We start from the raw sequence: 12,404 nt of genomic DNA, 5'->3' as shown, positions 1-12,404 counted from the left end.
TGACATTGTTTGAAGGGCTTGATCAGCACCTCCCCGGCCCCTGCAGTTGTACAACACCAAGAGAGGCAGTGAAATACCAGAAATCCAAAATGTGATGACGTGCCTTGATAGAGGTAAGTCTAATGAACTTCACAGTTCGTTCTGCTCCAGAAATGTGCCAATATCCAGCATAACAGCACTGATAGTTGTGTAATAGACATGCACAGTAGAGCTGTTGTGATTAATAAATAAACTTATGAATGTGATTACTTGATGACTGTAGACAAAACTCTGTAAATGTGAAATCTTTTATTGAAATTCAGATGACAACACTGATGTACAGAATCTTCAACAACAGAGTTCTGCAGAAAGATTTTGAATGCCTGTCATTTGCCCAAACAAAATTTTCAGTTGAACAGTCTGTCTAAAAGAAAAAATCTAAACACACCAAATAAAATTCCTGCAGTGTGAATTAGGGATGTCACGATACCAAAAATCTAGTAGTCGGTAGCGATACCACCAAAAGTACACGATAATCGATACCAAAGTCGATACCACGGTGTGGTTTAAAAAAAAAAGAAAAGAAAAACTCCTGGAGGACGTTCTCCTTTGGCTAATACTGGCAAAAAGAAAGAGAGAGAGGGACATTTTAGTTATCAAACACTGTCTGACAATGACTAATAAAACAGTGCTAAGTGTAATAACAAGTGCTAAAGTGCACTCCTAAATGCATGCTCACCCCCATCCGCCACCCCCCCCCCCAATACTCTGAATACAAGCATTAGTTTAAATTCACTGATATGGTGGCAGGTCAAAAAGATTTATTAAAAGCATGAACATTTGAATAATTATTAGTGACACTCAACTACATTACATGGAGCATAACGTTAGCTGGTTTCACGGCAACAATGCCAGCTGCATCAAACAAATATAATATAGGGCCTGTGTTTCAGGTGCTTCGCCAAATTCCAGGTGTTTCCTCGCTTTGTTTGAAATAACGATTGCATCAGTTGCACATCGGCAACCGTTGCTACCTTTCCTCTCAACGAGCTTTCCTCTCTCTGCCTCTCAATGAGTTGGGGCGGAGCTAAACTTGTCACCATCTTCTGTAGTTTTTCCCGTGTGCTTGTCGGCATTCTTCTTTACCACTCATGGACAGACTAAAACACTTGCGCGTATTTGCTGCCCCCTTCAGTTCCGGAAGAATTGCAACCCCGGTACCTTCATTACCAACAGTACCTACACTACTGCAGAAAAACAAGTACCGTTACCTTTTAAGAATGTTGGTACCGAAATATCGGTTTTCGTGACATCCCTAATGTGAATAAAGCCTTTGTATTGCTTTTAACAACCATGTCTAGTACTCTTGGATTCATTTTACACAATTTACTACATTTAAATGCATTTTGGAAATTGTTCCACATGGCCTTGAAATGTGGAAAGTGTGAAGATTCAGTGTATGCCAAATAAGTAATCTATGAATGTAATTGACTTTTTTTTTAAGGACCATTAATCACAACTATAAAAGATGACTAATCAGGTTTTTTTTTTCTCCTTTTCTTTTTTTCACAATGGTTTCATCACTTTTGCTACACCATTTCCACTGTATGTATGTGTGCTACAAATCACTTTGAGGTAAAAAACATTTTAAGGAAGCCACTTTCACCTTCCTACAGTAATTGGTGATTGGTTTTAGGTGAAGCTTCTTGTCATGTTACTGTGGTCATGGATAACATTGTGATCTCTGTAATGTAACTTTGTTTCTGTAATTATCCTTACTTCCTTTGCCCTTTTGTGCTACTGGGTCTTCTGTTGGTGCTTTATACTGCTTTTATCATTTTGTTTTTAAATAAGTGATTTAATTTATTGGCAGATATCTAATCAGAAGAAGAGGGAAGGAGTTCTTCAGGGCCTACCTTATTTCATGAGGGAGAATCCAAGCAAATTATTTATTTATTTATTTATTTATTTATTTTAATTTGTGAGGTAAGATGGTAAATATTGTTTTTATTTTTATGAAACCTTCTTCTCTTTCTTCCTGAAGTGCCCAATAACACAAGATCTGAATGGTAAGTTTTGAAATTTGGCACATTGATACTACAGGCCACGAGTAACTGCCAGAAAACAAATGGCCCGCATGAGCCCATAGGTGGCGCTACAGGCCACGCCCAAATCTACATTATTTTCCCTCAGCCCCATAAGTCCAAAATGTCTGAAAATTGGTATACGTGCCTTATTTCTCATTGGGAACACAAAATCCATTGGGACCATAAAGTCCACCATGATTTTCCGGTACACTTTGTCCAAACTACAAAAATCTTCTCCTTATGAACTGTAGGTCCGATTGACTTGAACTGTGGTACATGTGTGGGATACATGTCTTTCTATAGGGTGATGAGCAATAAGGAATCAAATAAAAATTTGCCGAACTATTTACATATTGGTGAATTGACATCTGTTGCACATATTTCTTGTGTCCATAATTCAGTGGAACATTACCCTTTGGACTTGATCTGTGGCACACACAAAGAGGACACAACGATATCTTTGATGGTTACATTATGTAATATAGATATTAATATAGATCTAACATTTGGCTTCAGAACACATTCATTTACACGGTGGAATTGCATGGAATACTTTGATGTGGTCTTTATCTGCTGTTTGGACTGAAAGTTCTGGCACCCATTCATTTGCGTTTTATGGACCTACGTTTGTGTTCCGATGTAGACAAAGGCATGCAAATCATGGATGACCTGGGGCAAATTATCAGTAAATTTTCATTTTTGGGTGAACTAACACTTTAAATGGCTTCTGATCATAATTACACATTGGTTTGTGTGCTTCAGCAATATTTTATTGGTCAACTTGTGTACAAGGCTTACAGTGTGTTTGTAGACAATAAATGTACTGAACCTTTGTGTGATAATGCTATTTTTTTTGTTTGTTAATTTTATATTTTTATTTTCATTTTGGATACAATTTTATTTATTTAATGTACTAATATTGAGACAATCGAGCTTAAATGCACTATTAATATTGAGTACATCTAACTTGAATGCTAGTTGAGGCAACTTAGATTGCAGTTGAATAAAGATTCAACAGCTACTGGGTCAAGATGTTTTAGGAGCCAAGCAGTGGTTTCTAAGGTGGTCTCAGGATTTGAACTCTCAACCACTAGCTCAGAGACTGAGCCACTACTGTCCCCTGGAATGCCATTCCTCCTGTCCCGACAGCAGGGCCAGTTATAGTTGCTTGGTGTGAGTATCCATAGTGTCAGTGCTTAAAATCTTGTTGCTGCACAGGCATGGTTAAGGGGAAGGCTTTTCCATCTCCTTCATGTGGGATGGATCCACGTCAGTCATAGAGAGAAAGTGTTTCACAAAAAATTTCCCCTCACAGTCCATCAATGGCTTTCAGGTGGTGGCAGAGAAACAGTGCACAGCTAACTTACCCATAGTCAACACTAAAGATCTGCTGTATCCCCTAAATAAAAATGCTGCTTTATGCTTCAAATGTTCCAAAAAGGGCCGTTTTGTAGACTTTGTCCAAACAAATCAAGCTGAAGAAGAAATTTCACTGGACATCTTATTTTCCAAGAGATATGCTTGCTTGTGTGTGCACAAACATGGATAGCACCATGGTTCCCTTGAGGGTCACACTAAATAAACCTAAAAGTATATGCAGATATATAGGTACATTCTAGCTGCGTAACAACATCCAAACAACCTGAAGAAGCAGGGGAACAAATCTGCCAGGAAGAATGGGCAAAATCACTAGGAACTTACCCCAACAGACATAATGCTTTTATTATTTCAGCAAAATGTGGTTCTACCAAGTACCATCCTGAAGGGACTGAATACTTATGCAGGCTGTATTTTTCAGTTTCTAATGTTTTAAAGATCTGCTGACAAATAATGAATTTTGACCTTGAAAAATTTACTCGGCATAAGAGCACATCAGTTTGAAATCCAGATGAATCTGACGACTTTTAAGGAGGATGAATACTTTTGAGAGGCACTCTACACATGTTCTCTTCCCATAGTTCCTGTGTCTTGTAAAATGAGGTTACACTATCAGCTATAATGTGGTATGCATTCTAGTATACGTTATTTTGAGACATGTTTCTGAAAGAATCGAATATGGCTAGGCATTTTTTGGCATGAACAGTTCAAGAATGGAAATAAAGGGGTAGTATACATTTTGGAGTGTTATTGAGGAGGGGTAGTAAAGGGTTTGATGTATTTTCTGTGCTTGGGTTAGGTAATATATAACTGATGGAGAAGCACTGACACTGAAGACTCCTTCCAGTAATGTGAAATAACTATAAAATCAACGTTTAAAAAAAAAAAATCTGCTCGTTACTAGGCTATCCCTGAGAATGAGCTGAAATAATGTATTCTAACGTGTATTCATATAAACCTGTGATTTTCAGCTGCACTGTAGAGAGCTGCTGTTATAGAAAATTAGTAAACACATTCTGATTTTGTTTAAGCTGTAAACTGAGGAAATTTGATGCTTGTTCCTGATCTAAAAGATGTGTAATGTAGTATGGATATGTTTTTGGGGTTTTGTAGTGCAGGAGTTTGTAGATTATGTTGATCACATGTCATACAAGTCCCTGTGTAAATTGTTACTATAGTAACTATACATAAAACAACCGAGGCATAAACTGAACAAGTTTCATGAATATTTGATGAACAGAAATGGAATAATGAGTCAATAATGAGACCCCCTCTGAACAGGAGGGGGGGAGGGGGGGGGTCAATATCATAAGTAAGAGTCAGTATGTGGTGTGTCCACCAGCTGCTTTAAGTACTACAGTGCATCTTCTCCTCATGGGCTGCACCAGATTTGTCGGTTCTTGCTGTGAGATGTTATTCCACTCTTCCACCAAGACATTTGCAAGTTCTCGATCACATCTGGGGGACACATGTTTACATGTAATTTTCCACTGCAAGGATCAGCTGTCCTTCCTGTCTCCCTGTAGCGCTGTATTGGCCATCTTACATTACAGACATTGCAGTTTATTGCTCTGAACACATCTGCAGTCCTCATGTCTCCCTGCAGCAGGCCTATGGCATGTTCACGCTGGTGAGCAGGAACCCTAGACATCTTTCTTCTGGTGTTTTTCATAGTTAGAAAAGGCTCTTTAGTGTCCTTAGTTATTGTAACTGTGACCTTAATTACTTACTCTCTGTAAACTGTTAGTGTCTTAAGGACTGTTCCACAGGTGCATGTGCAACAATTGTTTATGGTTCATTGTTGGTTCCTCGTTTAAACCCTTTCCAATAAAGATCTTTAAAGCTTATTTGGATTTTACAAATATATTCAAATATATAAATTTATCTTTAAAATAAAGTCTCCTGAAAAAGGAACTTTTTTTCTTGCTGAGTACATATTGTCAGTACATCTGAATCAAATGAACTTGTAGATTAAAGCATGCTAGTGAATTATTTCTCAATAAATTAGTAGTTTTAGGGTTTGTTATCAGATAACAGATTACAGCTATTATAGGCTACTGGAAGTTAGCAACACAAGAAACCATGAACAGCCTATTAAATTAATTGTAAAATTTGTTCTCTTAATAGTTGTGAAATTAGAAGAAAAGGCTTCTAAATGTTTGTGTGTGTGTGTGGGGGGGGGGGGGGGGTAACATTGGGGTGTGTGATACTGGTGGATGGAAGTGGTAAAATGATGTAATAAAGTATAATAATAATAATAATAATAATAATAATAATATTGGTGTAATAAAGAATAAAATTCCTTGTTGTAGGAAGAGAGCTTTTTTTTTTTTTACGATGCATCCTATTGATATATCTTGCAGTGTCCTCATCCCTTCTTTCCCCAATCTTTGAAACTGATATAGGCAGAAGACATGGCACTGCTAATTTATAAATATTGAAAATAATATATCACTTCATTATAAGAAATATTACTACAATTAATAAGACTTCATACATATAATACCTGTGTCACCTGTAACACTATAGCTGTGATATAAAAGTATAGCATGATTTTCGGTTTATTAGAAACTTATTTATAAATCCATTGCTGTAAATAATTGCATAGCAAAAGTCAAAATACATAAATATATATGAACATGTGTTTAAGTTGAAGATATTATTTATTAATGTATATTTAAATATAAGTGCAGGGTGCATAAGAATTGTAAACATTAAGATTCATTTAATTTCACTTAATTTAATTTTACATTTCACATAATTGCAATGGATTTTCCAAGATAGCACACTTAACATCATGCTGCTGCTGCTAGTCCATTGACCCATTGTGCAGTGAGTTGATAATCAGTGATAGTCTCCTGTCTGTTGTCCTATCTGAAAATCATGAAGATGACATTAGTGATTGCCCTTGACTAACTTACCAGTTTAAGAACATAAAAAATATTAATAAAAAAAGAGACAGCAACACGGTCATTAACCATGGTATGTTAACAAGGCAGGTAACGCTAATTGACCACACTGATCCTCAAATATGAGTGGATTTTTAATTTTTTTAAATAACACTGATGCAACTATATATACAGTGCATCCGGAAAGTATTCACAGCGCTTCACTTTTTCCACATTTTGTTATGTTACAGCCTTATTCCAAAATCTACAAACAATACCCCATAATGACAACGTGAAAGAAGTTTGTTTGAAATCTTTGCAAATTTATTAAAAATAAAAAACAAAAAAAGCACATGTACATAAGTATTCACAGCCTTTGCTCAATACTTTGTTGATGCACCTTTGGCACCAATTACAGCCTCAAGTCTTTTTGAGAATGATGCTTCAAGCTTGGCACACCTATTTTTGGGCAGTTTCTCCCATTCTTCTTTGCAGGACCTCTCAAGCTCCATCAGGTTGGATGGGGAGTGTCGGTGCACAGCCATTTTCAGATCTCTCCAGAGATGTTCAATTGGGTTCAAGTCTGGACTCTGGCTGGGCCACTCAAGAACATCCACAGTGTTGTCCTGTAGCCACTCCTTTGCTTTCTTGGCTGTGTGCTTAGGGTCGTTGTCCTGTTGGAAGATGAACCTTCGCCCCAGTCTGAGGTCCAGAGCACTCTGGAGCAGGTTTTCATCAAGGATGTCTCTGTACATTGCTGCATTCATCTTTACCTCGATCCTGACTAGTCTCCCAGTTCCTGCCGCAGAAAAACATCCTCACAGCGTGATGCTGCCACCACCATGCTTCACTGTAGGGATGGTATTGGCCAGGTGATGACTGGTGCCTGGTTTCCTCCAGACATGATGCTTGCCATTCAGGCCAAAGAGTTAAATCTTTTTGTTTCTCATGGTCTGAGAGCCCTTCAGGTGCCTTTTGGCAAAGTCCAGGTGGGCTGTCATGTGCCTTTTACTGAGGAGTGGCTTCCGTCTGGCCACTCTACCATACAGGCCTGATTGGTGGAGTGCTGCAGAGATGGTTGTTCTTCTGGAAGGTTCTGAAGTTAATGATGAAGTAGAAATGCTTTTGTTTGTGGTGAGTGAATGTGAGACTAACAGGAGGTTTTTTAGAATTCAGTCAATGTTAATATGAATTAATAACATTCAATAAGTTAAGAAACAACTCTGAAACAAGTTTTTATTTGCATTTCCTTAAGAATTGTGGAATTAATTAGAAGAAGGTATAATTGTTTGTGGAAGACAGTGATACCAATTATCCTTTAGTTAGAGTCGCTGCAGCGTCTTTTTTTGCAACTAGCACATTTAACACTCTGACATATATTATATATCGCTTTACCTCCTGTATCACATAAGCTAAAGTTAAAGGACCATCCCTAACAGGCAATGACTGATAGTAATGTAAATGTCCCATAACCTTCTGTACCTGCTCCTTGTAGCACTGTAACTGCTGCTCTAGAGACAGATAGGTGGGGAATGAAGGAAGGATCTGAGGGCAATGCGTATTAATGTCGCGCGAAACAGGAGTGATTGGAGGAGCAGAGAAACGAGCTAGTTAATGGTCACAACCCATGATATCTGCTCTTCTTCACTCTTGGCTTGGAAGTAGAAGTGTCTGGAGTCTGCGGTCCTGAGGCACAGCACATGGGGCCTCTTTTTGCACTCTATAGGGTATGCTACGGCATGATGCAGTTCAATGGCATGGTCTGTCTTGCACAACATTAATGTGTCTTTGCGTAAACGAAGAACCATGCCTCGTAGAACTGCATTAAACGGCTTCCATGATCTCTGGTCCATTCTGGTTTTAGTCCCATTCTCATTTGTAACTCTTTTGCAGATGAGAGATCCCGTTTTACGGACAGGTTCCATGTTCACACCCTGACATTTTGTTGCCTCTTCCACAACTTCTTCTCTTTCTGTTCCTCTTTCTGGGTTTTTTAGCCAGTTTTTAAGCAGTGAAGGCAGAAAATAATATAACTTATCCGCCATCTTTCATCCTGTCGCTCTGTAGCAAGAACTCAGCTGTAAAAACGATGCACCTTGCTATATGCGTCATCGTCACATCGCAGCCGGGTTCGAATTCCAACGTTATGGTCGTTGATCGAATATTTGAATATTGCCCGCATTGTTCTCGCGAGACTGAGTGTCATGTGACCCCGTGATAGTCACGTGATCCTCGTAGCATGAACAACTGCTATGAGCTACTATAAGAGCTGAAAATAATTAGAAACAGCTTTTGCGGTGCGATAACCAGTGAAAACTTTAACTTTATTCAAGTCTGTTATCCTTTCATCAATGTCTTCATCAAAAAACATAAATGAGCTGTGTGTATGCGACAGCTCCGTATAAAATTTGTACAAGTAGGTTAGAGATATTACTAAGGTAATTATCTAAGTTAGACAAATGATCCCACTCGATTGAATCGGTTATTTTTAAATTGTGACCCTCCACTCTCAGAGATTAAAACACCAAACTGTACTTCTACTTGTTGCTGAAGTGGTACCACATAGGGGTAGCCTACATCTTTTATTAATCATTAGTATCTAGCCTATATTTAACCTGGAACCATGAATATGAAAATCTGTTACTATGGAATAAAAATGAAGAATGAACAATGTGACAATGCTTTTGTGAAAATGAGTATGATTACTAACATCTAATAACTAATATTTCATCATAATTAACTCAGTATTATTGATTAACTGACTGATTGATTTAAATATTTCACAATATATTGGCCCTGCATTTACTCATTTTATTATTTATATAATATGCATATTTATTTATTTAAGTTTAAGTTAAATATGGTTCAGAGAGAAAGTGATTTTTGCTTCAAGTTTAGACAAGAGTTGTTTAGGTTTTTATGACTAACAGTTGGAGGAAAACTCATTTGAGCCTCTCAGCCATTGGAGAGGATTAAAAACAAAATTATAATAAAAAACAAGAAGTGGGGTGCATCTATGCTAAATTGGAAATTCACTTTAAACCAGATTTGCCATTTTGGGATGAAGATAATTTGAGGAAAATATAATTAATTGAAGCACTGACCTTCAAACTATGAAACATGACTACAGTATGATGTTAAAGCTAGGGGTTACAGGCTTAATTCCAATGGTTTCCAACTCCAGTAATGGGTCCCCAAACTCTGAGCATGGATTTTCCCTTGTGTTGACCTTCAAATCAGACAACTGTCTGGAGGGATGTGGATCTCAGTGATTGTTGTCTACTCAGAGTCATACTGCCACCTACTGTTCATTTAAATGTAGTGCAAATGCCATCCAAGCATAAAATACAATGACACCCTGTCTTTCGTGACCGAATCCCAAATGGCTCCATCATAGCAGGAAGATGGTGTATTACAACCCCCTGGCAAAATGATGGAATCACTTAGAGGATGCTCACCTAGATTATTTTTTACTACGTAGGAAATAAACAAATCACAGATATGACACAAAACAATTATAGTTTAATAACTGAACATTCTGGCTTTGAACTCAAACAAATTAAATACAATTGTTTTCATCAGTGGAATATTTCTTTACAGATTAATTAATACTTTGTTGCTCCTCCTCTGGCTTTTTTTCTTTGAGGCAATGAAACACTATTCTCCATCAAGCTGATTCCAACTTTCTCGAATAGCGGTTGACAGATCAGCTTTCCAGGATGGAGCGTTGTCATGGACCAGTTTCTTTTTTAATTTCCAGCATAAATTTTCAATCGGATTGAGATCCGGACTGTTTGCTGGCTGTGTCTTTGAGATGATCTGCCTTTCATGAAGAAAAGCTTTAACACTCTGCTCTGGGGCAAGATGCATTATCCTCCTGAAAAATGACTTCATCATCAAAAAAAACAATTTTCTAACAATGGAATGAGAAAAGTGTCGAAATTTTCAGTGTACACCTGTGTACTGACTGCTGAGGTCTCCCCTGTGGTCCTTCACCTGACATGCAACTCCATATCATAAATGAGTGGGGAAATATGATTGTTTACTTCAGGCAGTCATCTTTATATATTTTATTAAAATGGCACCAGACAAACGTTCCAGCATCATCTCCTTGGCCAATGCAGATTCGTGATTCATCACTGAATATCACTTTCATCCAATCATCCACGCTCCATGATCGCTTCTCTTTAGCCCACTGTAACCTTGTTTTCTTCTGTTTAGGAGTCAGTGCTGGTTTTCATTTGCTTTTCTATACGTAACTCCCATTTCATTCAGCCGATTTCTTACAGTTCTGTCACAAACACCGACTCCTGTTTCCGCTCATTTGTTTTTCATTTGTTTTGTTGTGCATTTTCTATTTTCAAGGCATATTGCTTTGAGTTTTCTATCCTGACGCTGTGACATCTTCCTTGGTCTATCCGTATGTTTTCCTTTTATAACCTTCCCATTTTGTTTATTCTTGCACCAAATTTTAGACACAGCTGACTGGGAATAACCAACATCTTTTACCATACTCCGTGCTGGATTTCCTTCTTGAAGGAGTTTAATAATCCTATCCATTGTTTCAACTGACAACGCTCTTGTTGGGGCCATGTTTCCTTTCAAAAAGTCCAAGGTTAAGGTCTGTAAGCACTCTCTTTTAACTGCAGATAAATTTGCATTTAAAAAAAAAAAAAAAAAAAAGATTTGTGCTGGTTTTTGTTTTAGAAATGCAAATTACAAGGTGATTCCATAATTTTTCCTCTACTTGATCTGGCAAAAAAGTATGCCATTAATTAAAATAATTTAATTTAACTGGTTTGAGATATGTTTCACAAAGCTTGAATGTTGAACGAACTATTAAACAAAAATTGTTTTGTGACCTTGACTGTGATTTATCAATTTGATATTAAAGTTAAAAAAGCCAGATGAACAACATAAGGGTAGTGATTCCATCATTTTTGCCAGGGGTTGTAATGTGAGTTGTTGGAGAGACCCCATGATGAATCCCAAATTGGACATACCAGTGGTAGGGATTGATTTGGGATTTAGCTTTTCTGTTGTATTAATGGCTCAATATATGAAGCAATAAATCATGACAGTTATGACTTCAATTTAAAAGCAGATATTTGGAAGCTAAATCTCTTGCATGTCATCTAAGCCATCATCTTTTCCATATAGGCCTACATCTTTCCCAGCACTTGCTCTAATAAAAATGCATTTCCTCCTCTAATGGTTTCTTATTCTTTACTCTGTTAATGTTAATTAACAGAGTCTGTTAATGTCCGCATATTCAAAGCGGGCAGCCTCCAAACATTTAATGTAATTACCACATATAAAAAATACTAAGCTATCTAGTTTACATAAACAAATGATTTATTTTCATTCAGATTTTAAAACCATAAAATATGATTTGCTATGGTTACCGATGCTGTTCCTGATGATTTAATATACTTTTACATTCCTCTCCCTGCTGTTGCATGTTCATAAAAAAAGTGACTGGGTAAATTTGTTTCTCTTTCTCATCCAAAGCCTGTTTTAGAAATAGATGAAGATTAGTATATTAATACAGTATATTAATGTCTTGTTGGAGGTGGTTTCCTAAAACATGCCTTTTGTTATACTAGAACTTATAAGACACTAGTTTAAAGGTGTACCCTGCAAGTTAATCCATAAGTTTTACTCAAGTTGTATCTAAAGAAGGATTCTAACATGGATACTATTTGCTCTTTTATGCTTGTGCTGAAGAATAGAAAATCCCATCTATTTTAGAAGCCCCATGCTCCTTCTGCTAAATCATTTCTTTATTTCATATAGATTAAATAATTGAGGTGTACAAATGATTTTTTCACCATCAAGCTATTTATACAAAATTAAAAAAAAAAAAAAATTCCATTTGAGCACTGAATATCAAATACTATGTTTGTCCAATTTGCTTTTTCTTTTGAGCAAAAGAAAACAAGTTTCAGTATGTGAGGTTTTTCCTCAAATGTTAATGAACATTGGAAACACTCTGTTGATATGAGAGGACAGAGGAAAATAGCCAGATTGGTGCTGCCAGGAAGTCTATAGTACCTCTTATAATCACTCTTTA

Source organism: Ictalurus furcatus, chromosome 9, assembly GCF_023375685.1.
Source record: "Ictalurus furcatus strain D&B chromosome 9, Billie_1.0, whole genome shotgun sequence".
Taxonomy (NCBI): Eukaryota; Metazoa; Chordata; class Actinopteri; order Siluriformes; family Ictaluridae; genus Ictalurus; species Ictalurus furcatus.
This window is presented reverse-complemented; position numbering follows the sequence as displayed.